We start from the raw sequence: 27,567 nt of genomic DNA, 5'->3' as shown, positions 1-27,567 counted from the left end.
TTACTTTATTGGCTATCAAATGGGCGCTCACACAGTTTGTCGTTGCATTTTATTCTTAACCAGTCGTTGTCTTGGGGCCCCAGGCCAGCTCGGGGCCCCAAGCAATTGCTTGGTTTGCTTGCCTTGTCGCGACGGGCCTGCACACGAGTCAAACGCTTGTTGATTGGCTGCCCTGCAGCTTTTCAAAACGTGCTATTAAATCGTCGAACGCCGAGCTCGAACCCGAACTGTTACTGAAATATCCAGGTTCGGGTCCGGAGTCAAAAAATCGTAATGTTCGGTACGAACCCGCTCAACTCTAGTCACCATCATCTCGGGATTTTACTCCAGATGGAAACGCCATCTTGTTACATGAGGTGTTTCGGTCGATGGGAGGGGTGCTCTAGCAGCCATTTTGAGTAAATGATGAACACAGGTGTACACAGTAAATAGACATTGTATCTACATTAACAACAGCCAGGTTTCAAATTTCAATTTATGAAGAATGCATTCTGCATTCAGCATTCTGCATTTTAAAGTAAAAAAAATGGCAATGGTAATGGTGCTTTGACTGCCCCTTTAAATATTATATTGCACCAAACATGTAAACTGCAGTTTGATTACTACTGCTTATTACTGCTTAGTGTGCTTTAAAAAAATACAAAAATAAACCTTTAGCCTTTAAATGAGCACCAGTGAAGCACCATGTAATCTAAAGGCATTGATCTTTGTGTAGCTGTTTTCATTCCAGTGTTTAGAATGCTCATTTCCACTGCTACAAAAATAGCATTCATTTTCTAACTGAAATTATTAACATTAAAAAATACATTATGACCAGCTATTTTCACTTGATTGCAACTCCAATATCCAGTATTTTCAAATGTAGGACTAATTGGTGGCCTAGTAGTCCTACTGATTTTTTTTCTGCTTATCAAGAGAAGCCAGTTCTAAAAATGCATAATACAAATGAACGAATATATATATATACCTCTAAAAATTATGCTGCCTGCCAACAAAATGTATATTTGTTCATTGATATGAGTGAAATATAATAAAAAATTTAGCATAGTATATCAAATCTTAGTTTTTTTTCTCCTAAGATTTGTAGAAAAATCTTCATTAAAATTTTATTGTTAAGTTTGATAAAGGTCGAGCTGAAATTTGACATTATTAAGAAACAGAATTGTAGCCATATTCTTTTATTATTACTAATGCAAAGATCTAGAATTAATTATTCATTAAAAGAATGCTCATTTTCGTCAGTTTACAAGGAAAAACAAAATCTATTAACCTCTTGAGGACGGTAGAAACTGTTCAAGTTCTGAACCAAAACGAGCCATGCAGTTATGCTCAAAAGTTTGCATACCCTTGGAGAATTGGTAATATATGTACTATTTAAACAAAAAAAACATGAGTGAGCAGGCAAAACACATTTCTTTTATTTCTTATGTGATTCATATTTGAATGTAGGTTATAACAGAATGGCACAATCATAAAACAAAACATGGCAAAAAAAAAAAATCAAATAATCCCTGTTCAAAAGTTTGCATACCCCCTTTTAGCATCAATGACAGCGTGCAGTTTTTTGTAAAAGTTGTCTATGAGGCCTCTAATTCTTGCAGGAGGTTTAGCTGCCCATTCGTCTTTGCATTTGCCTCCAGGTCATGCAAAGTCTTTAGTCGTCTTGCATGACCGCACGTTTGAGATCTCCCCAGAGTGGCTCGATGATATTAAGGTCAGGAGACTGTGATGGCTTTTTTCTACTGTAGCCACTGTAGGGTCAACTTTAACTTGTGCTCAGGGTCATTGGCATGCTGGAAAATCCAAGAGCGTCCCATGCGCAGTCTTTGTGCAAAGGAATGCAAATTGTCTGCCAGTTTTTTCTGATAACATGCTGCATCCATCTTGTCTTCAATTTTCACAAGATTCCCCGTGCCTTTAGAGCTTACACCCCTCAAAACATCAGTGAGCCACCACCATGCTTTACAGTGTGAAGATATTTTTTTCACTACAGGCCTTGTTGACCCCTCTCCAAACATAGCACTTATGGTTGTGACCATAAAACCATTTTGGTCTTGTCACTCCAAATTACAGTGTGCCACAAGTTGTAAGGCGTAGAAAGGTGTTGTTGGGCATATTGTAACCGGGCTTTTTTGTGGTATTTGCGCAGTAAAGGCTTCTTTCTGGCAACTCGACCATGCTGCTCATTTTTGTTCAAGTTTCGTTGAATTGTGCTCCTTGAAACATCATCTTTTTTCAGAGCAGCCTGTATTTCTCCTGAGGTTATATTTGGATTTTCATTACCCAAACAATATTTCTGGCAGTTGTGGCTGAAATCTTTCTTGGTCTATCTGACCTTGGCTTGGTATCAAGGGATCCCGAATTTTCCACTTCTTAATAACTAATTAAACAGTACTGACTGGCATTTTCAAGGCTTAGGATAACTTTTTATATACTTTTCCATCTTTATAAAGCTCCATTATCTTGTTACGCAGGTTTTTTTACAGTTCTTATCTGCTCCCCATGGCTCAGTATCTAGCCTGCGCAGTGCATCCATATGAGAGCTAACAAACTCATTGACTATTTATACACAGACACTTATTGCAATTTAAAAAGCCACAGGTGTGGAAAATGAACCTTTAGTTGCCATTTTAACCTATGTGTGTCACTGTGTGTGTCTGTAACAAGGTCAAACATTCAAGGGTATATAAACTTTTGATCAGGGACATTTGGGAGATTTCTATTATCATTATGATTTAAAAAGGAGCCAAACAAGTATGTGATAATAAATGGCTTCATATGATCACTATCCTTCGATAAAATAATTTATTTGCATGATCAGTCATATTTTCTAAATTAATGCCAAAATGTTGCAATTTCTGCCAGGATTTGCATACTTTTGAGCACAACTGCATTACACCCATACTTATTATAGATCATTTTCTTCGGGAGAAATAGGGTTTTCATTTTATATCAAATATTTATATAGGAAACACAATGTAATATGAATAGAATCTGAAGAAAAGTGTGAGAAATTTAAGAAATGTTATTTTCCAAGTTATGCATGGCATTCTAACTATGAATGTCATACTACTGTTAATACTATTGCTTTTACGGCTATAAAACACTCATATTTGTATGCTGTGATGTACCTTGATGTACAGGTTTTATGTTGTTTTGGAATGTTACAGTGTCAAATTTAGGGCTGGCCCATTTTAGTTTTTACACATATATATAAGCGACCTAGCGCTATCTGCCATTTGCATGCTAGACACTGTGTAAATGTCGCCCGATGTTACCATTAATTGCAATTTGTAGGCCAGGATAAAGTTTCATCATGGCCTACTTGTATATATATATCATATATGGATAGATATCTCCAAAGTACATTATTAAGGTATTGATAATAGGTGGCTAGAGTATATAGAGGTTGTGTCTATAGGGTACACAATCTGTGATAAGTTAGACACACTAGTACTGTACTCTCTAATTCATTCACAGTGAACCCCCTACGAAGCACTGGGTATTAAAAAAAATAAGTCAGGTTGGTTTCATTGAAAACCAATACTGTTCAGCAAAATTGCTCCCCCATTCTATTCCCATTAGATATAAGCTGACTACAGTAAAGGTGTATAGCCTATGTATATACATAAGGATAAGTCCCTAAATATTAAGTGATGCCTGATTTTAATTAACAGCCATACAAGCTCTACATACTGCTCAGTTCCTAAGCACAGTCCATCGAGGAAGAGTACAAGCACTTCCTTTACTCAGCAACTAAGATGGATCCCTCCTTTCTATTCTACTCAATCAATGCCAAAGAGGAACAGCACCCATAAGAGGTGGATGGTTCTTGCAGATGCCTAATCCCCAAATGCCACTATAATCTGAATTCAAGAAACCCACTTCTGTCAGAGAAATCCACTAGAATGTTATTCCCCTCACTACCTCACAGCGTAACATGCCTCTCCTTCTTAAACAAAGGTGAAGATAGTTTCCATCTTATTACAGTGTGACTGGTCTTTCTGATTAAATGCACAGTATGCTGATCCCAAGGGTAGACTACTTATGGTGGGGAGTCTTCTTAACAATGAACAAGTAACACTGATATCTATTTATGCCCCAAATAAGAATCAAATCCAGTTCCTAAAACACTCCTTCTCTAAAAAAAAAAGGGAGACATCTCATTGAGGGGACTTCAACTGTGCAACTGAGTTATCTTTAGACACTAAAGATGTAACCAACCAACTCCCTGCACCCCATGGGACCTCAATTGCCAATAGGCCTATTTAAACATATTAAGGATACCCTGCATACAGACCATATAATGGTCTTGTAATCCCAGACATTCTATTTTACTTCTATGCCGTGGTTATTGCCCAGTCACTGCAACACATACCCAGGGCCCACACAACCTTTTTGTATTTGATGGAGAATGCTTACTGCCACCCAAATTCATTCCATGACTGCATGTGGTTGCCTACCCAAACCAAACCTAAACTAGATACAGCCATACCCCTCACTACTATCTCAATAAAAACTCTTGACTTGGCTTCCCACATGAACAGGAACATTTCTGCTATACCTCACGCCACTGACCTAACTCCGGTTGCTAACCCCTGACTTCCCTTTGGCACCATGGCTAACCATGGGGATTACTAGAGTCTTGAAAATTTTTCACAGGAATTCTAAACAATCTTTCACAGAACTTGCTTCGAATTACCCCCTTCCTTCATGTTCGTCACATCCCTTAATTTCAAACATATTCTCCAGGCTCACAAAATCAAGCCACTGGGAAAATTTACTATCTCCACACTTCAGAAAATGTGTATAGGGACAAAACCAGCAGTCAAGATATGATCTCTTTGCTACAGAAAAATCTCAGAACCCACTAATGTTGACATACCTACATTCACAGCTTTTGACTGGGATAAGGCTGCTAAAAAATATAAGAGGGGTCTACCACTGCACTTTTCATTGGAAAATTAGCAGGAAAATACTATATTGCTGGTACGTAGTAGCAGCCAGACTAGTTCACCATCACCCAGGGACTCCTATTCGCTGTTGGCCCTGCCTGTGACAAAAAGGCACCATAGTACATATATTTTGGAGGTGTATCCCACTACCTTCATACTGGGCATCAGTTCTCGATTTGGTGTTCCACTGAAAGATCTAAAACTACCACAATCACCTCAAAGTCTATGCTGGACATGCTCTCTGATAGCTTCCAAGGGCTGATTAAAAACCTCACCCTGCATGTCTTAACATCTGCGAAGAACGTTATAGGCAGACACTGGAAATACCAGTCTATTCATCCTGTTCAAATGTTGATTGATTCTTTCCTACACTGTCCATTATGAAGAAATGGCCTAAAAAGTACAAAGTTTCTTCTCCCAATTTGGCAAAATATGGTCTCAATTAGATACATTTACCCACACAACTCCATATCCTGCAACACCCAATCCTGTGGGCTCTGCCTACCCAATTGTGTGTGCCTTACACACCTTCTCAACACCACCCTCACCTCTTCCTTTCTCTCCCTATCTGCACTCTTGAAGTAACCCCATGTCAACCAGCCATGCAACATCTCATTAATAATAGCTTTTGCTGGTTTTACTTGAGGCAACCTATCTCTATAAATCGCCGGCAGTCTGGGAAGCTAGCTTCAACAAACTGGGCATGAGAGTTTGCAGTAAAATTAATCCAGCCAGTGTCACAGAATATAGGATTCACAGCATCCAGAAGCATACAAGTTTAAATAAATAAATATAATAAACTTTAAAAAAAACAACGTGCATGGTGTTTTTGAGACCCCACCGTTATTCTTGAGATACTGAGCTAACTCTCCCCTGCCTGCTTGTTGAATAGGGGATTAAAAAAAATGGGTTCCAACATTGGGTTACCTGACTAAGTCAGACTTATAAGTGTAACGGATCACTTGGCACCCCGACTGGGTACCTCCGTTGATGGATGCTCCTAGTGCTTCTTGAGGATTCCAAGCACTCTAGCCGACAACACAACCACCGCAGGCCAAACCTCTCTTCCTTCAGAGCGAAGCAGGAACGAGCTCTTAAAAGAGCCTAGGAGTGATTATAGCAAGGGAATATGCAAAGCATAGCAATCCCTTGTAGCAGATTCCCCCAATAAGAGACAGGACTCCAAATTGAGGGTGAAGTAGAACTGACTGTACTGGCACATACAGCCTCTTTTATTCCCAACCCACAAACTTAGTACTGCCCACAGGGTTTTGCAGAACAACCAATTAATCTGTACAATACACACACACTCCCACACAAAATCATCCCCTCTGCCTGTGATATGATTACTGAACACAATGGTTAATATAATTATCACAGGCAGAAAAATACAGTTTTTACCAAATATTAATAACTTCCAAAATATACATGCCACAAACAAACTCAGCACACTTTAATTATAAACATATTCAAAATTCAGCCAATTCCATCCAGGGGTTAAAAAGTTAAGGGTAAGTCCTATTTGACCAAATGAAGCATGGCTTTTCTGCCCAAAACCAGTTTCACAGAGTCTTCTATCCTGGAGATAATTGGGAAGTAACCCAATTATCTCCAAGGACAGAGGCAAAACTCCATTAGCCACATGGTAGCAAAATACAATAAAATACATAAAAATATATAACTGTGCAGCTATTGCATAAAACATATACATTCAACATATCCCCAGATAGCTTAGATCTGAGTGCACATTATGACTGAATGTCGCTCAGATCACATACATACAGTTCAATTGCCATGGAACCAAAGTCTTTCACATAGTCTTTCGTTATACAAATGGGCTCCATGGCATAGCTATCTGGGGTAACACTGCTCACATAGGGAAAGTACAGAATTACCCGGCTTTCGGGTATTTGCAGGGGAAAATCAAGCATTTTAACATGGGACCATAGTCACAGGGCAGGAGGCTGGCAATCAGTCTTCTCCAATGCCCAGTGGCGAGGCTGGTTTTGCCACAATAAGACTAACCAAGGTGATCAACTCCATGTGCATAGGAAATATGATAGGCATCCACATGGAGGGGAGGAAGGAAGACTAGTCACTGAGCAAACCTCTGTTAATCTTGGGGTATTCTACCGTCCATGCTTTAAGTGATGTTAGACAATTACTTGTTCCTACTATGGTTAATGATGGGGTCCCATCATGAAACCTATGCATTTTGTATATGTTATTTGTATTGTCAATAAAGTGTCATCCAGACATCAAAAATAGTACATATCCAGTATTTAGGCAAGTTTGTTCTTTTCCAGTCATATTATCTGTTAACCCCTTAAGGACACATGACGTGTGTGACACGTCATGATTCCCTTTTATTCCAGAAGTTTGGTCCTTAACCCCTTAAGGACACATGACGTGTGTGACACGTCATGATTCCCTTTTATTCCAGAAGTTTGGTCCTTAAGGGGTTAAGGGGTTAATACATAGGTATTTTTGTTGTTTTTCAAGCAGGATCTGATCAACCTGTTTTCGCACTTCTCCTATGTCACAGGCACTGTTGTATGTTGCAAAAAATATAAAGTGACAATCACATGAATAAATAGTAGCTAAACCAAATCAAACTAACCATAAAACTATATTAGGTATACAATTAGTACCTGCCATTATGGGTTGCTTTTCAAGGGAATAGCTTTATATTTGTTCCACTTCAGAAATTTGATATTCATGTGAATGTTCTGTTGTATACCAGGAGCTGTTGTGCATTTTTTGTGTTTCCATACTATTCAGAGTTTGACATGTATTGTGTTTGACTTTCTGTGAAGCATGTGTCTGTATATAATTATGTCAAGTATATTGAAAATGAATGCTTTTCAAATCTCACATCATTTGTCTTTACATAAATATTCGCTCAGAATATCTTCCTCAAGGCCAAAGTGCTTTAGATTTACTTCCATATAAAACTGAAAGGATATTATGAATAAAAAATCCACATATGCATAAATAATTAAAATAACACTCACTAATATCACTAATGCCCAAAGTACTATTTCAAAATGCTTGTTGAAAGAAAATTGTAATGTTAGCCTTTGACTATTACAAGGTTCTTTCAGCATTTAATATGAAATAATACTGTTTTATTATAGTACTTTTTTTGTTTCAGCTGCTTTGCCTTTAATGCTACTTGAGTTCTATAGACAAATAATGCAAATACCTATAGAGTAATCATCATTGCAACACCCTGTCTGAATTGGACTGAATTGGCTGGGGTGCCTCATCCAAGAAAGACCAGTTCTTGTCACACTAAGTGTGCCAATACTTCCTTGACGCTCCTCTATAGCTATTGAGGAGGCTCCATCTTTATGTTAATACAATTTAAATTAAAGTAGCGAGATAAACGTCTTTACTTGGGCAATAAAATAATAGTTTTATTGGATTATGTGGGGAAAAATGACACTTAATTGCAATAGATACGTTTATCTTATATAATAGGATGTCATTCTGGGTTTTTCATATAGATTGGCAATATTTTTAAATTGTGTAGGACCCCCTTGTGCTGCCAAAACAGCTGTGATGCATCAATGCATGAACTCCACAAGACTTCTGAATGTGCCCTGTGGTATCTGACCCCAAGACATTAGCAGCAGATCCTTTAGGTCCTGCAAGTTGCGAGATGGGGCATCCTTAAATCAGTTTTGTTGGTCCAGCACATCCCACAGATGATCCTGCTGAAAGAGGCTACTGCTATAAGGGAACATCATTGTCATGAAATGTACATGGTCTGCAACAATCTGTAGGTAGGTGGTGGATGTTACTTTGATATGAACATGAATGTCAGGACCCAAGGTTTTCCAGCAGAACATTGCCCAGGGCACAACACTGTCTCCACCAGCCTGCCTTCTTTCTATAGCGCATCCTGCTGCCATCTCTTCCCCAGGTAAACAACGCACACCCCTTGACCATCTACCTGATCTAAAAGAAAGCATGATTCATCAGACCAGGCATCTTTCTTCCATTGATCCAATTTTGATTCTCATATCCCCATTTTAAGTACAGTAGTTCTTCTGTGTGATCAGACCACATGGGCTAGTCATTGCTCCCTAAGTGCATCAATGAGCCTAGAGAGCCCATGACCCTGATGCCGGTTCACCAGTTGTCCTTTCTTTCACACTTTTTGGTTTCCACTAAATATCAGGAACACCCTACAAAACTTTCCCCTTTGGAGATGCTCTGACCCAGTCATCTAGCCCTTGTCAAAGCAACTCTGATCTTTTCAATTGTCCATTTTCCTTGCTCCCAACACATTCTATCTGCGTGTCTGTATATGTATCTGTATTTCCTTGTGTGACCCTGTGTATCTGTGTGCGTCTGTATATCTGTATGTGTGTCATTGTGCTTATCTGTGTATCTGCATATATGTCATTGTATGTGTCTGTGTATCTGCATGTGTGTCAGTGTGTGTCTGTGTACCTGCATGTCTGTGCCTGTGTACCTGTATGTGTATCACTGTTTGTATCTATAAGTGTGTCTGTGTATCTGTGTGTTTGTGTGTTCAGATGTGTACCTGAGTCTGTGGGTATTTGTGTGTGCATGTGTCTCAGTGTGTGTGGGGCAGTGTATTTGTAAATGTGCATACCTCTCAGCTTTCAAACTTCAACACTACACACAAATACACCCCTGCATTTGAATGTCAATACAACATACAGAAACACACCTACATTCAAAAGCAAGCACCACACACAAGTAAACCACTGATTTCGAATGACAAAACACACAATACTACACACAAATACATCCCGACATTCACACACACATACTCCATACAAAAACATGCTTACATTCAAGCATATAAACACAGCTCAGTGCTAAATACATTTATGCAAGGGCTGGCAACTGGTAGATCTCCAGCTGGCAAAGCATAGTGGGAGATGTACAACAAATGGGGATCTAGTTTTTTTCCATCCTTGAGATAGGGAAGCCCTAAACAATTATTGTGCCTATGCCCTCTCTACTTTAGTTCCATCGCTGTTGGAGGGTTCATGGCACATATATAATGGTTAAATTCTACTTGCTAGATGTGACGGATCACCTGGCACCCCGACTGGGCACCTCCACCAACAGATGCTTCCTAGCTGACGCTGAGGACTGTAAGCACCGCACCGGACACCACAAGCACCGCAGACTCCACAACCGCCGTAGCTTAACTGGGATCTCGCCATCTTCCTCCAACCCTGGATAAACCTCTGATATCCAGGACCGTGTGGGAAAGACCTCTCCTCTTATAAAAGCTAGTGAGTAGAACCCAGGGAAGTATAAGGAGTATAGCAATCCCCAGTGTGAATATAGCAGTTCCCCTCCAATCATGAGACGAGCCTACGTGTTGAGGGTTAAGCAGGAACTCTTTTTTAATGGTGCCACACTGGCCTTTTATGACAATCCCCAAGCAAGGTGTACGCCCACATGGACCTTGTTGGGGACAGGGACACAAACTTACAAACCAATGATAACACGTTTACAATTTATGACACTCCCACATACAATACAATAAGCCTTCCCCTTTAATTAGGAGATAATCGAGTCAAGCACTATACTAAACTCAATTATCTCTAAGCACAAAAAACACACATTTCTAAAAAGTCCAAAAAGTACCCCAAAACACATCATCCTACATCCCCTGATAGGCCTGATCTTGGTGACCAACATATCCAAAAATCACCCATATCAGATATGGGGTTCAGAAATTTTATGGAAGTCCTATTTTTTACCGACCGCAGGCATGGTCCCATAGCCGAAAATAATTCCACAGAATCGCGGCTAAGTGCCACTGGAGAACCGACTGGGAACCACGAGGTTTTCATGCCGAAAATAGTTCTAGTACATTCACGGCTAAGTCCCCCTGAAGTCTATTTGTGGTTTTGGTCCATGCAAACATGCAAACAAGATGGCCACCACCTCGTGGTCGAATGGCTCGAATGGAGTTCGGGAGTTCGGGAGTTCGGGAGTTCGGGAGTTCGGGAGTTCGGGAGTTCGGGAGTTCGGGAGTTCGGGAGTTCGGGACTTCAAAGTGCCGCTTCGAAAGTTTTAATAATTATTGTCCAAAGTCATAATACTGTAAGTACAAATAGTTTTTTTTTAAACCATAATACATTAAAGGGGCTATAGTCATAGAGTAAAAGGCTGGCAAGTAGTCCTCTCCAAACCCCAGTGGCGAAGTGGTTTCGCCACAGTCACCCAGATCAGGGCTATCAGTCCGCACTCCTTAAGGAGTTAAACAAGGAAACAATCAGTCCACTAAGAAATTACATTTTAAAAAAACAGTGCAAAATGACAGATGCTCGGTGCATAACAAGAACTTAGTGGATAACAAATAAGGCTAGTGACATGCAGAAATGATTGTCTGGCAGGGCAGGTAAGAGAGTGAAAGCACAACACATATGCTGAGTACATGTGAGCAAAAGGTAAAAATAAATAAAATAATGACAATGGGTAAGAAAAAATAAAATACTAAAATTGGGTAATCGCACACTCTAGCAGATCCAGTTAGGGAGAAGAAGGGGCCCTGGGCAGACAGCTGAAAAAATACAGTCACTTTGAAATGTCCAGTAAACAATAATAATAACAAAATATTAAACTAAGCAAAAATAATAAGGTAACATAACATTCCACGGACAACTTATCTGGTTAGATGGGTAGACCAAAGAGCATCTCTGCTCCGTCAATCCCAAGCTCCTCAGGAAAGACAGCAGTTCCACTCTATGCAGCAATATTGGAGGCTTCCGACCGTTGCCCGCTGTTTAGTGATGCCAGTGCTGGATGTCATAGTCATTGCTGGCATTTCGGATATGGACTGCCCGTATGGGTGGGACCAGTCTGATATGTTTCAGACATGTTCTCTCTGTAATGGCACAAGATGAGCTAAAACCAGCTTGAGTTCTGAGCGGGGACCCACCAAAGGGCAGGCTATTTCAGTTGCTGTCCGTTCTCAGAATACTCTTGCGACCTGTTTTTTTGCTGTCTATCTACTAATGTCTAATAAGTGGATAGATAGATAGATAGATAGATAGATAGATAGATAGATAGATAGATAGATAGATGGACAGAGATAGATAGATAGATAGATAGATAGATAGATAGATAGATAAAGAGATAAATGAGAATTAAATTTAAAATGATTGAGAAAGGTGTGTGAAGTAGTTAAGATAGCAATGAAATGTAGGACAACATACCTCACAACATTGTCGAGCGAGACAGGGTGGGCAAGCTATGAGTGGGGCATCACCAGCGACCCAAAGTGAAATTGACAATTTCAAATTCACTTTGAATACTCACTTTAGTGGATAAACCCGTGTGTCTCATCTGTTTGTTCTGTTCTCTGCTTCTTTGACAGATTATAAACTAAACTCTGAATTTAAGTGGATAGATATCTGAATGACAAAACTGCAGCTGCAATAGCCACACTGGGACTGTAGGTGAGATAGAGATTTGTTTTTTTAACCCCTTAAGGACACATGACATGTGTGACATGTCATGATTCATTTTTATTTCAGAAGTTTGGTTCTTATGGGGTTAAATTAGCTACTATTGTCCTACATACATGTTACGATTCAGATTTCTTCTTCTTAGAGAAGACTATGGAGCTTTCTGTCTGCTGAAATCCTTTTTTTGTTTTGTTATTTGTTTGTTTTTAACTAAATACATCTTTGGATTTTGAATTATATGGGCCAGGTTGTGTATTTATTGAGTGCAATAACCTTGTTTCATTCTCTTGCGATTAGAGAGAACAAGATATATTGTACATATAAGGAATACAGATACAACGTTTACTTTAGTATCAGGGTCCTACATGTATCTCTTTCAAATTACTATCCATCTATATTCAATAAAATTGTTCAAGAATAATTATTACAATTTGGGAGAGAATTGGTATTTCCAATCATTTAATCCTCTGGAGAGATCTGCACAATTTCAGGCAGCTATTTGGAGATTACTCTATATTGTAAGTATGCTAAAAGCCTTGCAAGTTAATTATTACTGTCTCTTTTTATTTTCCTGCATTCATTGTCACTATATTGTAGAGATCATTTGTTAAAATGCAAGTATCACTCACTACAATATTTTAACATGCAAATGACTGACAGAAAATGCTAAAATAACCCATTCTTCTTGAGTATGTCAAGTCGTCTCACAATCTCAATTGTTCTGGAATTCCTCAGAGCTTGTCAGTGACAGGATGATCATTTTTCAATGATGAACTGCACATCCAATAATTTTAGTCACTTTTCATATTGTGTCATCTACCACAAATGTTGGTTGTAATGCAACTGGTTATATTCACAAAAGCAAAAAAAGTTAACCCATGCGGATAGTGTATTGTTGTGTGGAAACATGGGCGGTTGGGAGCAGAAGAACCAGGTGCAAAGTGAGATCCAATGAGGCCTGGGAGGCTGCTTCAGTTATATGGCTCTTGGATACAATCTTTAACTTTGTGGGTAGTTTGGTCTCAAGTGACTGGCTGTGGAGCTATCATGTTTGTCAAGCACTCTGCACTGCGGTTTAGTAGACCGTGAGATGTACCGTCCCACTGGCAAACCTTCCCCTTAAAACACAGAACTTGCTTCATACTTGAGTACAAAGCATGGTTTCAGTATAGTAGAGGAAGAGGTATCAATAAAAACAGTACTAAAAGGCCAGTTCCCGACCAAGCAATCTGCTCAGGCATCTGTTCAAAGCCTAAAGTCCTTTAAGAGATCCCTCTCTACATACCTCAAAACAGAATGCATGTGTCATGGTTGATTATATATGTCCTACCTGTTCTATCTTAAATTCTGTATATATTGTGTATTAATATTGTTTTTGTATTTTATTGTACCCTAATGTATCAATGCAATATTTTGTGGACCCAGGACATACTTGAAAATGAGAGAAATTTCAATGTATCTTTCCTGGTAAAATATTTTATAAATAAATAAAATAAATAAATATTGGTGACAAATCTAGCATGGGTCAGTGAGCATTGCAACATTTAATGTATATTTATGTACACAGGGAAATGCACCCAAGTCAACCCATAAAGACACCATGCGGCCTAACATGGAGAGATGTGACTTTGTTTGGGGGCCAGGTTGGGAATATTTTAAATAGAGGAATTCAGCACACATCGCATACTGAAATACTTTGCGACTAAGTTTCAAACAAATAATGAGCCTAAATCAATATGGGAATTAAATATATAATATCCCTACCTAATGACACATCCATTCATAGGAGCCACACTGCATGTGAGGCACAGTGCCACACCCAATACGGAATGTCTTTGCTACCGGCACCACTAACACCACTACTGAAAAATCCAGACTTCCTGGCTGGGGAACATGAGGGGGGATTTTAAAGTGAAAAATAAAAAAAAGTGTATAAGGCCCTTCAAAAACGTGAATAAGTGTGAAACTAGTATTTTCCCCAAACACTTAATAAAACACAAGTAAAGACAAAAACTTGTATATACTAGTAAAGAAAAAAAATCTTATGACAGAGAAAATAAATATCAATACAAACGTTAATTTTGAATTGGAGTATCACAGGATACCTAAAAGCAGAAAACACACAACAACATAGTGTTTACTGTTTAAAAACATATATAGTGGAGGGATGGGGGAGGAGTTCCACTCACATGGCTCAGCGCCGTCCCAGGCTCTGTATTATGCATTCTAGGGTGCCACAAATGGCTAAAACGGTCCAAATCCCCACGGTTTTCAAAGAACTGTATGATGGGTCTTCAATATTTCTCAAAATATGGTTTATTGAATATTAAAAACAAGCAACAGATATATATTTAAAAATGAGCACTATAGTAGAGTGTTAGTCGGGTAAGATAGTAAAGTACACAGATGGTTTCACCTACCACCTACTAGTAACCCAAACAAAATAAATATAAAGTGCATGCTGTTTGCTCCTCATACATGCACTTTATATTTATTTTGTTTGTGCCAGTCAGCTAGAGGCACAATGCTACATATTTTCTATGCAGTTTCCTGAAGTTGGCAACATACTGGGGAGAGGTACACAGAAACTCAGAGGAAATCAAACAGACGTCCCCACTGTACAACAATGGATGCAGAGGACTGAGGAAATTCATACGACGGAGGCGGCAATTACTGATGCCAACTTAATGACGGAAAAATATATAGCCATATGGTCGCCTTGGATCAAATATCTGTCTAGAGAACTACCTTAAGAGTATGGCGCACACATACCACATGCAAAACCTCTATCAATTTCTACTTCCCTTTTTCTTCCTTTCCACCTTATTTACATTATCTCCGCTCCTCCCCCCTCCTCCCCCCTTAATTCTCTCAACTAAATCTTACATTTTTTTCACAGGATTTCTGTATCATTGCCCATTGCCAATCGAGCAGGATGATATCCAGCCTGACTGAGGTAAAGTCAAGTACATGCACTCAGGTAACCCAAATATACCCCACTAGTTCTGCCCATCAAAAACCCTTAATGGGTAGATACAAATCATGGCTCCACACCAGACTGATGTAAGTCCTTATCTTTGTTCACAGTCTATTACTGTAATTCCTGTTCGTAACATACTCTGTAATATATTACTAATTCTTGAAAACAAAGACTGTAAAAAAAATGGCTCTAAAAATGAAATGTTTTAGTTAAATATATTGCCTAGCTTTATATGAAGATAGTGACCTGTAAGTTCCCATACCGGTGATCAAGTATTGTAATTATAGTAAATTTTTTATATCTACAAATGTCATCACTCGTAATGTATAACATAATCTTAACCAATGGGCCAGTCTTGAAAACTTAAGTGGGTGAATTCCTGCCCATCATCCTTACCACAAGAGACCGGCTTAGATGTGCTCTGTGTGTCCCTATTGTTGGGCTCGTCTTTGACCATACATGATTTGAATTATTTCTTCTTTTGCTTCAACTACACAATCAATTTGTATCTTATAGAAAAAGTTCTGCTCTCTTTGTGTTTTCTTTGTAAAGATGAAATCTGCTGTGTCCCTGCTGAGATTCATTTCACATTTGTATAAATGTTTTTCTATCATCATCTATCATCATTTTCTTTTTCATAATTCTTTTTTTTTTTAGATTAATCGAGTAGCCCAAGTGCCATAAAAACTGAATCAACTCTAAAATATACATAACCAATTGCCTACAAAAAATATGAATCACTATGAATCACATCATATTATTTCTACAAGTTCTGAGACTGCTATAATATACTCAAAAGAAATCCAATAGATCTTTTCATTTTTTTTTAACAAAAAGTATCAGAACACATATGCAGGTCAACAAAATTTAAATGAAATACTTACAAGGTTTGAGGACTCAATTCTGATGAACACTCTTATAACAAAAGCTGTCAATTTGCATCCCACCTACATTATTTCTTAGGTGTTCTAATTTTTACATTGCTACCATGATCCAACATTTGGAATGTGATCGTATGCTACATATAGCAAGAATTTATCATTTATTCTAAAATTCTAATTTTATTCTTTATTTGGCAGAATAGATGTTCCTATATCTGCTTATACAAAAGTTATATTAAAAAAATATTGATTTCCTTCAATGTGTTAATTAACCACAACTAAAATAAAATCTGTGGGTGAGTAAATATTACAGGACTCCATAAATAAATGTGTTATAACCATTACAAATACTTGTCAGACACAAAAAGGAAAGTCACTAGTTATAATAAACTGATAAAAAAGTAAACATGCTTACACAAATCCGAAGAAAATTATAAATTAAAAGAAAATAAGAAAGAAAATAATGAATTAATGAAGTAAAGCATTTAAACATTGTATCTATACTTTGATAATTGGGTTAGTACAGGGAAAGGGACCTTAAAATTAAGCATTCTTTAATCTTTTATCACAATGCAAGATCATGAAAATGGTGCTGCTCTATTCATTGTAACTTAGCTTGCATTTCTACTTTCTGGGTTGAATATACCCCCACCAACAGTTAGTACATGAGTGAAATGAAAAAATGAAATACTATTTTATTAAATATGAGGTAACATATGTTCTGTTTTAATACCATTATTTACTATTCCATTTGCATGCTTTCTATCTAATAGAAAGACCAAATGCACCTGTATGTTTAAAGATTTTTATTTTTGTTTTGAAAAAATGGGAAATGGGAGCACACCCCGAACATGCATTTCTAAGTAGTAATTCTCCCGTTAAGACAGAAATATATGCAAAATACAGTTAAATAAACAGTTCACACACAAAAAACAAAAATACAGTTTTAAGACTGTATGGGCGTCCCTTTGGAGGTGACCACAGGAAAAAATAAATCGAGTCTCTGAAAGCAGTTGAAACTGTAGGAATTGTATGTTAGCATGTAAATCTCCAATGTTAAGCTGAGTGTAGGACCCACCGGTATTGGGGTACTGTGACATAGTGGTGGGCTTAACACAATATGGTCATATGGTGTAACTGAATCCCCATATTTGTTTGCTACGATAGGTGATTTTAAGTAGCCTTGTAGAATTTAAAACTGCATTTAGCCCCTCTCCTTTATCTGTATTTTGTATATATGCTAGTCTTTACTGTAGCACCACTACTTAGAAATGCATGTTCTGAGTGTGCTGCCTGGGTGTTCTGGGTGTGCCCCCAAGTCTGAGACAACGCCCTAGACTTTAATTGCTAGACAGACAAATACCAATTGTTGTTGTTTGTCTGTGTCTCTTTGACCATGCACATGCTTGCAAAGGACAATACAGCTGAGGCTGTCTCAAAGTCTTTCATGGAGCCTACTGATTCTGAGATTACGTTTGCTGGCATGGGTTCCTCAGTCTAAAATTGTAAGTGATTAAATTAAAAGCCAGAGAAGTCATAATGCTTAATAGTTTACACAAATGTTCTTGTACTCAGAAAGTTGAGTGTTGATAGATAATTACCATGTACTGCATACTTGTGTCCTCGACTGACATTTCTCTTTGACAGTTCTGCGGGAAAAGACAAGAGGAAACTAATAAGATGTGAAGAGGGGCTCAAAGATTAACATATTTGTGAATGATGGATACTGCATTAAACTGTAATTTAAAGTCTCTGTATATCAAAGCAACTCTTATTTTTCGTAACTATCCCAAAGTGATTAATTAGGCAGCATATACACTTAGGACGAATACTTTTTTTTAAAACATTACCTTTTATTTTCTTTCGACAACTTGTCCAAATGGTAAATCTAAATTAAACGTAATTCCTTTTTTGATGCATTTAGTGTTTGCTAATGTCGGATATCAGACGAACGCCATGTGTTCCCCTTCCAGTGAGTTTTATTCATACACAGTTTATAGTTTCTGTTTGCTTTTTTGAGTGTCAGTCACTCATTAGATTCTTAAATAACAAGAAACGTACACAGTCAGTTGGCATTTTCCACTGTTTTAATTGCCTGCTGTGATATAATTATTGTGACATTTTGGAATCTTTTTAGCATCCTGAATTAAATATTCTGACATCCCACAGAGCAGTTCACGAAAACAGTGAAAATGTAGGCAAGTAATTAGCTGTCTACAGCTGTCCTCACTTGTTAAAATTACTCTCCACATAAAAAAGTGGAGAGGAAAATCAAATACTTTAACAAATAAGTGATAGGGTCAGCATCTTATTTTAACCCGTGAAACAATAATGAAAGTCGTAAATACTGTTTCACTGAATATTTTGATCAGACGGATTAAAGGACCACTCTAGTGCCAGGAAAGCATACTCGTTTTCCTGGCACTAGAGTGCCCTGAGGGTGCCCCCACCCTCAGGGACCCCCTCCCGCCCGGCTCTGGAAAGGGGAAAAGGGGTAAAACTTACCTTTTTCCAGCGCTGGGCGGGGAGCTCTCCTCCTCCTCTCCGCCTCCGTTCCTCCCCGTCGGCTGAATGCGCACGCGCAGCAAGAGCTGCGCGCGCATTCAGCCGGTCACATAGGAAAGCATTCATAATGCTTTCCTATGGACGCTTGCGTGCTCTCACTGTGATTTTCACAGTGAGAATCACGCAAGCGCCTCTAGCGGCTGTCAGTGAGACAGCCACTAGAGGAAATAGGGGAAGGCTTAACTAATTGATAAACATAGCAGTTTCTCTGAAACTGCTATGTTTATAAAACAATTAGTTAACCCTAGCTGGACCTGGCACCCAGACCACTTCATTAAGCTGAAGTGGTCTGGGTGCCTAGAGTGGTCCTTTAAGAAAGCTACATTAGACACATACCAAAGGATAAAGACAAGACAGAGCACCAGGAGGCTCTCAGGGCATTGCACTCACCATTGTCACATGCAGTAAGCATATTTGACTTGACTTAAGTCTCTTAGATATTGAGATTATTGGAGGTGCATACATTTTATCAATGTTACATTTTCAATGTTAACCAGCAATCAGTTCAAGACAAAAGTTTAGGGATTTACAATTACTGTTCTGCGGACAGGATAGTTACACTGATCTCAGCAATGTAGAACACAAACATCTGCACAATTCGATCCATCTTACAAAAGATTGCATTACAGCCTATAAGGAATGAACAGATCAAAGTGGATCATTCTACGCTATCTCTTCAGTTATTGCTAAAACATTGGCATAATTTGAGAGAGCTCTCCCAGTACGTAACGTTTAGCCTCTCTGCTAACGCCCCTCTGCTGCATTTTGGATAATGTGAACGTGTATTTTAAAGGGACACTCTAGTCGCCAAAACAACGTTAACTTATTAAGTAGTTTTGGTGTATAGATCATGCTCCTGCAGTTTCACTACTCAATTCTCTACCATTTAGGAGTTAAATAATTTTGTTTATACAGCACTAGTCACACCCTTCTGCATGTGACTTATACAGCCTTTCTAAACACTTCCTGTAAAAGTCAGCTAATGTTTATACTTCCTTTATTGAACATTCTGTTTAATTTTAATAAAAACTTCTGAAGCAAGTTAGCATGTGGCTGAAAATGAAACACTTTTTTCCCGCATTCTGTGTCAGTCACAGCCAGGGGAGGTGTGGCTAAGGCCACATAGTGCACGATGTACAAACTAAAACTGTTTCATTAAGCTAAAGTTGTTTTGGTGACTATAGTGTCCCTTTATCTGTTTATTTTAAACAGCAATGGCCCAACCTAATGCTCCCGGCCTAGCATTACTGTTTAAAGTTCACATCAGCTTTAACCAAGTTCCATCTCAAGAACCTATGCAGATTCTTTGATCAATAACTACTTCCATGAGCTTTAGTAGTTTGAATACCCTTTTGAACTTTTTAAACTTTCCAGCTTTTTGACCTTTGTTTCCTTTAAATACTTTAAATGATCAACAATATGAAATAGGTTGTTGGATACTAAGCTACTGCTGCTGTAAGCGGGGTGCTTTATCTTTGTGTTTAAATATGAAATAGATATCTACCTTTGCAGTGACTTCTACATGTAACCATGTAACCATGCAATCATTGAGCAACAGTGTCTTTCCATTCCAATTAACAGCAAATTGTACATCATTCAGCAACAAGCAGTGACTGACAGTTGCATACCACCCAAATTTTAAGACGGGCAAAGAGGAACACTTTGATTTTAGTGGTGTAAGTGGGGAGGTGGGGAGAGGGGTGTGACTAGGGGTGAAAAATGTTAGGTGACTTACTAATAACGAGTGATACAAGTAACATGTGATTTTTTAACAAGAACAATGCATATTATAAACACTTTTATTGTAGTTTAAAGATATATTACTATGTATAATTGCTGTGGAGCTCTGGTATAAATTCAGACACACCAAGAAGACTGATCTCCTACAAAAGAGGAATATGAGAATAAAAATGATGGACAGAGGGATTTGGGCCCAAAATAGCATTAAGAGGAATGTGGTTGACAACCTGGTCATCCTGCAAACTTCACAATGAAGATGCAAGTGAATTTGAATAAAAAGCATGTGTCTTAAGAAGTACCTGTATCTTTAAACATCTCATTTCATCACTACCCCTAAGGCAATGAGCTTTTCATATTTGCTTCTCTTTAAGAGGAAATGGTTAAAAAAAGGTTCTGTGCTCTTTGAACAAGTAATAAACAGCTAAAATCTCACGTCATGTCAAAAAGGAGGTTGTTCTCCCCAAAATGTTCATTGCATTTTAAACACTAAAGTCAGCTTTAAATGTTATCATAAGGTTACAATAAATATTTTTATCACCAAAAATGTATTGTGTTATCTTTTCCATATTTGTACAAGAGCTTTTCTTCATCACAATCCATCGTGTCTCGTAGGGTGATTCACAGACACACAGACAGAATGATACATTAACAACGTATTGCAGCTCCTAGTATTTCTTATTTTGTTTGTAAATGGCGGCTTTGGTGATTTGCTTTGTTTGTCAGGTCAAAAACATTGCAGTCATCAACATTAACCCCTTCATTTAAAGGGATGATGTAAAGCACCTTTATCATGGCATTTCCCGCATGTTAAACATGCACAAATCAAGCATCAGCTTCTATGCAGAACTAAGAATGTGACAATCTCTGTCAACGAAAAGCACACATGAAAAGGGTTATATATATATATATATATATATTCGGAGATGTAATTGGAAAGGAAGAAAAAAGGGAGAGGGATGGGGGAAGAGATAACATTCTGGGAGAGAGAGAAATGACTGACAATTACAAACTCAGATGTATACAACTAAATATATGATGGTTAATCAAAAGGATACAATGAGGGTTCAAAATATCCCCAGTTAGCAGTAAATGTATTCACATACAAATGTGAATTCCTGTTTATTCTGTACTGTTTCTTGAGTACTAATGTATAACTACTAATTGGAAAATGCTTAACTAAGTGCATCACTTATAGATTTCATGTATTTGGAAACAGTAATTCCAACAAAAAAAATATTTGCTCTAACAGAATTATTTAATGTACAGATTTCAGGAGTTGCAATTTCGTCCTAAATGAAAATCACAAGTCTACAGCAAAAGTCTCCATAAAGATCTACGCATTATTTAGGGAGGACAATTTAAAAATTGTGTAAATGTATATAATTGTAAATTTTACATTTGCCTGCAAAGTAATCTATACACAAAACAGATGTGTTATAATAGCTATCTTTGCATCCCTTGCTTCAAAAATATTTAATGCTAATATTTTTCTATCAAAGAGTGCTCAGTAGTGAAGGGGTTAATAGGACTGTTAGTTTGCATTCAGTTATGGACACTAAATGGAATACCCTACCATGTTTTATAATATTTTTCCCTTAATTTGTAATCATTTAATAAGCCCCTAAAAACTAGACTAGTGAATTTAGTTGTAAAATAAATTGCAAGTGGTCCAAATTTTGGACAATCAGCTGGTCATCCGAATGCCATAACTCCGAATCACCATATCACCAAATTAAACGAGGAATGAACAAGCCATTTAATTTGGCTTATGATTCAGGGATATGTCTGTGGTGCAGAAAAATAAAGCTGATTGATGAAAAAAAAGATGATCAATGTTTAAGGGGTCTGCCACTGTATTTTATTCACAGCTCAAAAAAGAAGTCACCAATAGAAGGGGGAAAGGGAAGGGCAATTCAAAAGCCATGTTCATATTTTTATATATTTAAAGGAACACTATAGGGTCAGAAACACAAACATATATTCCTAAACCATATAGTGATAAAAACACTATATAGCCCCCCTGGCCCCCAGTCCCTCCAAAAAAAGTAAATTCTTACTTTTATTCCAGTCTGCTGGTCCTGGCTCTGCCCCTCTGCCCTGATCTGTCTCCTTGGCTGACATCATAAGAAGTAATGATCTCAGCCAATCACAATGATTTCCCATAGAAAAGCATTAGATTGTTAATTCTGATGATCTCAGACAAGGAGGCAGATCGGGGCAGAGCCAGTACCATCTGTCCGTGCCCTGGCCAATAAGCATCTCCTCATAGAAATGCATTGAATCAATGTATCTCTATGTGGAAAGTTCAGTGTCTCCATGCAGAGGATGAAGACACTAAATGTCAGTGCAGTACTGCCCCAGGAAGCATGTTAAGTAGCTATCTGAGGAGTGGCCAATGAAAGTATCACTAGGCCAGTGGTGTACACACAACCCATGGGGCCCCGGTGCGAAAACTGATCCGTGCCCCAACCCCCCTCCCCCACCCCCCCACACTTACTCTGCGCGGGCTGGGGCCGAAAACAGGGCGGCGGGCACCTGGTCGCAGGGTTCACTGAACTGCGACCCCTGCGACCGCGGTATGTACGCCAGTGCATGCAGATACACTTAGAGAACCACTACAGACACCCATATCACATCAGCTCCATTAAGTGGTCTGGGTGCCAGGTACCTCTAGTTTTAACCCTGCAGCTGAAAACATAGCATTTTCAGAGAAACTGCTATGTTTCACTGAGGGTTAATCCAGCCTCTAGTGGCAGTCTCATTGGCAGCAGCTAGAGGAGCTTCTGTGATTCTCACTGTGAAAATCACAGTGAGAAGACGCTGAACGTCCATAGGAAAACATTGAGTAATGCTTTCCTATGGGCGGTTTGAATGCGCGCGCGGCTCTTGCCATGCATGCGCATTCGGAGCTGAGAGGCGGATCGGGGTGGAGAGATCCCCAGCGCCAAGGGAGTCCGGCGCTGGAGAAAGGTAAGTGCTTAAGACACACACACACACTCTCATGAACAGATGCATACCCACTAGCTAACAGACACACACACACACATTTACTGACAGACACACACTCAGTGACAGACATACACACACTCACTCACTTACAAAACACACACTTACTAACAGACGCACACAAACTAACACACTCAGTAACAGACATATACAGTAACACACTCACTGACACACGCTAACACTAACACACACACACACTCTAACACTAACACACACACTCTAACACACACACTCTAACACTAACACACATACACACACACTAACACTAACACACACTCTCTAACACACACGCTAACACACACACACTCTAACACACACAAACTAACACTAACACACACACACACGCTAACACACACACAAACTAACACTCTAACACACTCACACACACACTCACACACTCTAACACACACACACACACTAACACACACACACACACACTAACACACACACACACACTAACACACACACACTCTAACACACACACACACTGACACACACACACTAACACACACACACACTAACACACACACTAACACACACACACTCACACACTCTAACACACACTCACACACTCTAACACACACACACTCTAACACACACTAACAAACTCACACTCACACACACTCTAACACACACACTTTTTTTTTTTATTTAATCCCTCCAGTCTCCCTACCTTTGGGAGAGCTGAGGGGATTCCCTGGGGTCCAGTGGTGTCACCCGGCGGGCTGTCTGGCTGGTGGGCGCGCGAGGGAGCACTCAACCCCTGCGACCCCGGTATGTACACCACTGCACTAGGCTGTAATGTAGACACTGCATTTTCTCTGAAAATACAGTGTTTACTGTAAAAAGCCTGAAGGGACCAATTATACTCACGACAACAACTACATTAAGCTGTAGTTGTCTTGGTGACTATAGTGTCTTTCTAATAAATAAAATATATAAATATAGATTTTTTTGTTGTTGATTGCTCCTCCTTTTTTCACACCTATTGGTTATTTCTCACTTGATTTGTGAACCAAATGGCACAAACATGCTCCTACCAGTGTACTGAAAAAATGTACTTAATATTGATATTTTGCACACTATTAAGCTAATTTTCATGCCATTTAGATCCGTCCAAATAGTTTTTACTGAAACAATCTCAGACAAATTTCTACGAAAATAAGACACCACATGGATGAAACCCAATTCACCAGAAACTTTTTTTTCTTTTTCTTTTTTTTTAGAAGAATAATCGTTTTGGACAAACAAATGTTTTTCACTGTGCGCAAGTCTAACAATTATAATAATCTCACCACAGCTTTTTTAATGCAGCAAAATTATAGTATTTCAATTAATTATGGTGTCTTTTGATTGACAGCATCAATCAATATAGATAATACATTCATGAAGGCAACTATTTTAAACTCGTTTATACCTCTACTATGTATATTAAAGTGTTTTGTGTGCACATATACAAATATGTGTCGTGGACATACTAGAGTAGTGGTATTGACTATTCTATTGCATTTTTGAAAGAAATATGAAAGACAAACAACAAATAAAAAGAGAATTGCTATATTTTCTAACTTCATAATTAATAAAAACTTGCCTATCACTATATTCTGTCAGGATATTAGATTCATATTAATTGCACTGTTTGACTTTTATACAACAAATCTTCTTATTATCGGTGCTTTCTCATATTATCTATAAATGCAAGGATTAGTTTTATGATATTTTCATTTTGTAAAACTTAAATGAGTCATTTAAAAATGTGATGGCAATTGAACATACTCTTCTATTATCCATGTACTAAAACAGATATACATACATAAGGAATAGTTATAAAGCTCAGGTCCCATCTGCAAGAACTGTACGGCAATCACAGGGATTGTAACAGTGCAGTGTTAAAGAGGGCAAAAGGGATGAAGAGGTTAATAATCTCATCCATTACAAGATCACACACACAATCCAATTATTGTGAAAAGATCATTATATTTAGTCAATAATACTTCCTTAGTACTTTTTCCTGCAAGAAAAGCATCTGACGCAACTGCTGCTGTAGTTCAAAAGATGTCTGAAACAGAATATTAATGTGTAGATTTCATGTACACATTATCAAAAAGTACATGAATGAAAATTTTTAAAAAAAAACTATTATATAATAAAAACTGCCTAAATAAATGTCATTGTTTTTTTAAAAGATAGAAAAAATAAAATATTACAAATAAAATCTTATTTCTGTTCGATTTGTTTTTCACAAAATGTTTACAAAATATGTGAACGATTATTGTAGAGAGAAAGAATGATGTTATGAAGTATGTGAATGATAAATGTAGCTGTTTTGGTTTAGGTGTAATTTTTTGATGAAGTGCTGGGAGAGATATATCAACTTTTGTTACCACAACTTTCTTGTTGTAAATCCGCTCTTTCCTAGGATTTTAAATAGAAAGATTCCTTTAAGATACCAGCTTTGACTTTAAAGGTACTTTATACAAAGCCCTAACACATAGACTGGAAAACAAAATCTAGGTACCGTATATACTCGAGTATAAGTCGACCCGAATATAAGTCAAGACCCCTAATTTTACACCAAAACAACTGGGAAAACTTATTGACTCGAGTATAAGACTAGGGTGGGAAATGCAGCAGCTACTGGTAAATTTCTAAATAAAATTATATCCCCCAAAAATTATATTAATTGAATATTTATTTACAGTGTGTGTATATAATGAATGCAGTGTGTGTGTATATAATGCAGTGTGTGTGTATGAATGCAGTGTGTGTGTAAATGCAGTGTGTGTATGAATGCAGTGTGTGTGTATGAATGCAGTGTGTGTGTGTGTATGAGTGCAGTGTGTGTGTATGAGTGCAGTGTGTGTGTATGAATGCAGTGTGTGTGTATGAATGCAGTGGGTGTGTATGAGTGCAGTGTGTGTGTATGAGTGCAGTGTGTGTGTGTATGAATGCAGTGTGTGTGTATGAATGCAGTGTGTTTGTGTATGAGTGCAGTGTGTGTGTGTATGAATGCAGTGTGTGTGTATGATGCAGAGTGTGTTTGTGTGTGTGATGCAGAGCCTTGGTGGTGGGTGGGCATTTTTATTATTTTTTTAATATTAATATTTAATTTTAATTTTATTATTTACATTTTTATTTTTTATTTTTCGTCCCCCATCCCTGCTTGTTAGTTGGCAAGGGAGGGGGGCTCTCATTCCCTGGTGGTCCAGTGGGCGGTCTCTCACGGCTCTTGCGAGACTTACAGTGGAGCTGACAGGGGAGCTGACCAGTCCAGAGGAGAGAGAAGGGAGCTGACAGGAGCTGCAGGAAAGGTAAGTAAGAGCTCTCTGCCAGCCCCCAACAGGACCACCAGGCTTGTAATGAGCCCGGCGGTCCTGGTCTGTATTATGGCAATGTAAGTTGCCATAATACAGACACTCACTCGAGTATAAGACGAGTGGGGGTTTTTCAGCACAAAAAATGTGCTGAAAAACTCATCTTATACTCGAGTATATATGGGATAATGCACATAAACACAGTAGTTATACTGCAATATGCTCACAAGATATTCATAATTCAGTGTGTTTATATATGAAAATGCTGTAAAATGTCAGGTACCGGTTTTAAAAATGTACATTTTGGAACTAAAAACAGTGCAGAAGAGGGCTACAAAATCTTTTCCCAGTGTTGGAACTTCTGACGGTGCAGCCGGTGCCGCTACACTGGGGCCCATCAGGTAGCCCATGCATTAGGGCCACCCAATGGGCATTGCTGAGCAGGGGCCCGGTTGGGCACCACGGTTATTTAAGAACACGACTGGGCCCCTGTAATACCAGATGCTGGGAAGAAGTGACACCCGGTCACTTCCTCCTCTTTTCGTAAGAGAGCACCGCGAGGGAGAGAGGAGGTATCACAGACAGCAGGTGGGAGAGGAGCAAGAAGAAAGAGCTGCTCCAGACCCCAAACTCCCATTAAACTCAGCCAGCAGCAGG

Source organism: Pelobates fuscus, chromosome 6 (genome assembly GCF_036172605.1).
Source record: "Pelobates fuscus isolate aPelFus1 chromosome 6, aPelFus1.pri, whole genome shotgun sequence".
Classification (NCBI taxonomy): domain Eukaryota; kingdom Metazoa; phylum Chordata; class Amphibia; order Anura; family Pelobatidae; genus Pelobates; species Pelobates fuscus.
Note: the sequence above shows the minus strand (reverse complement) of the source record.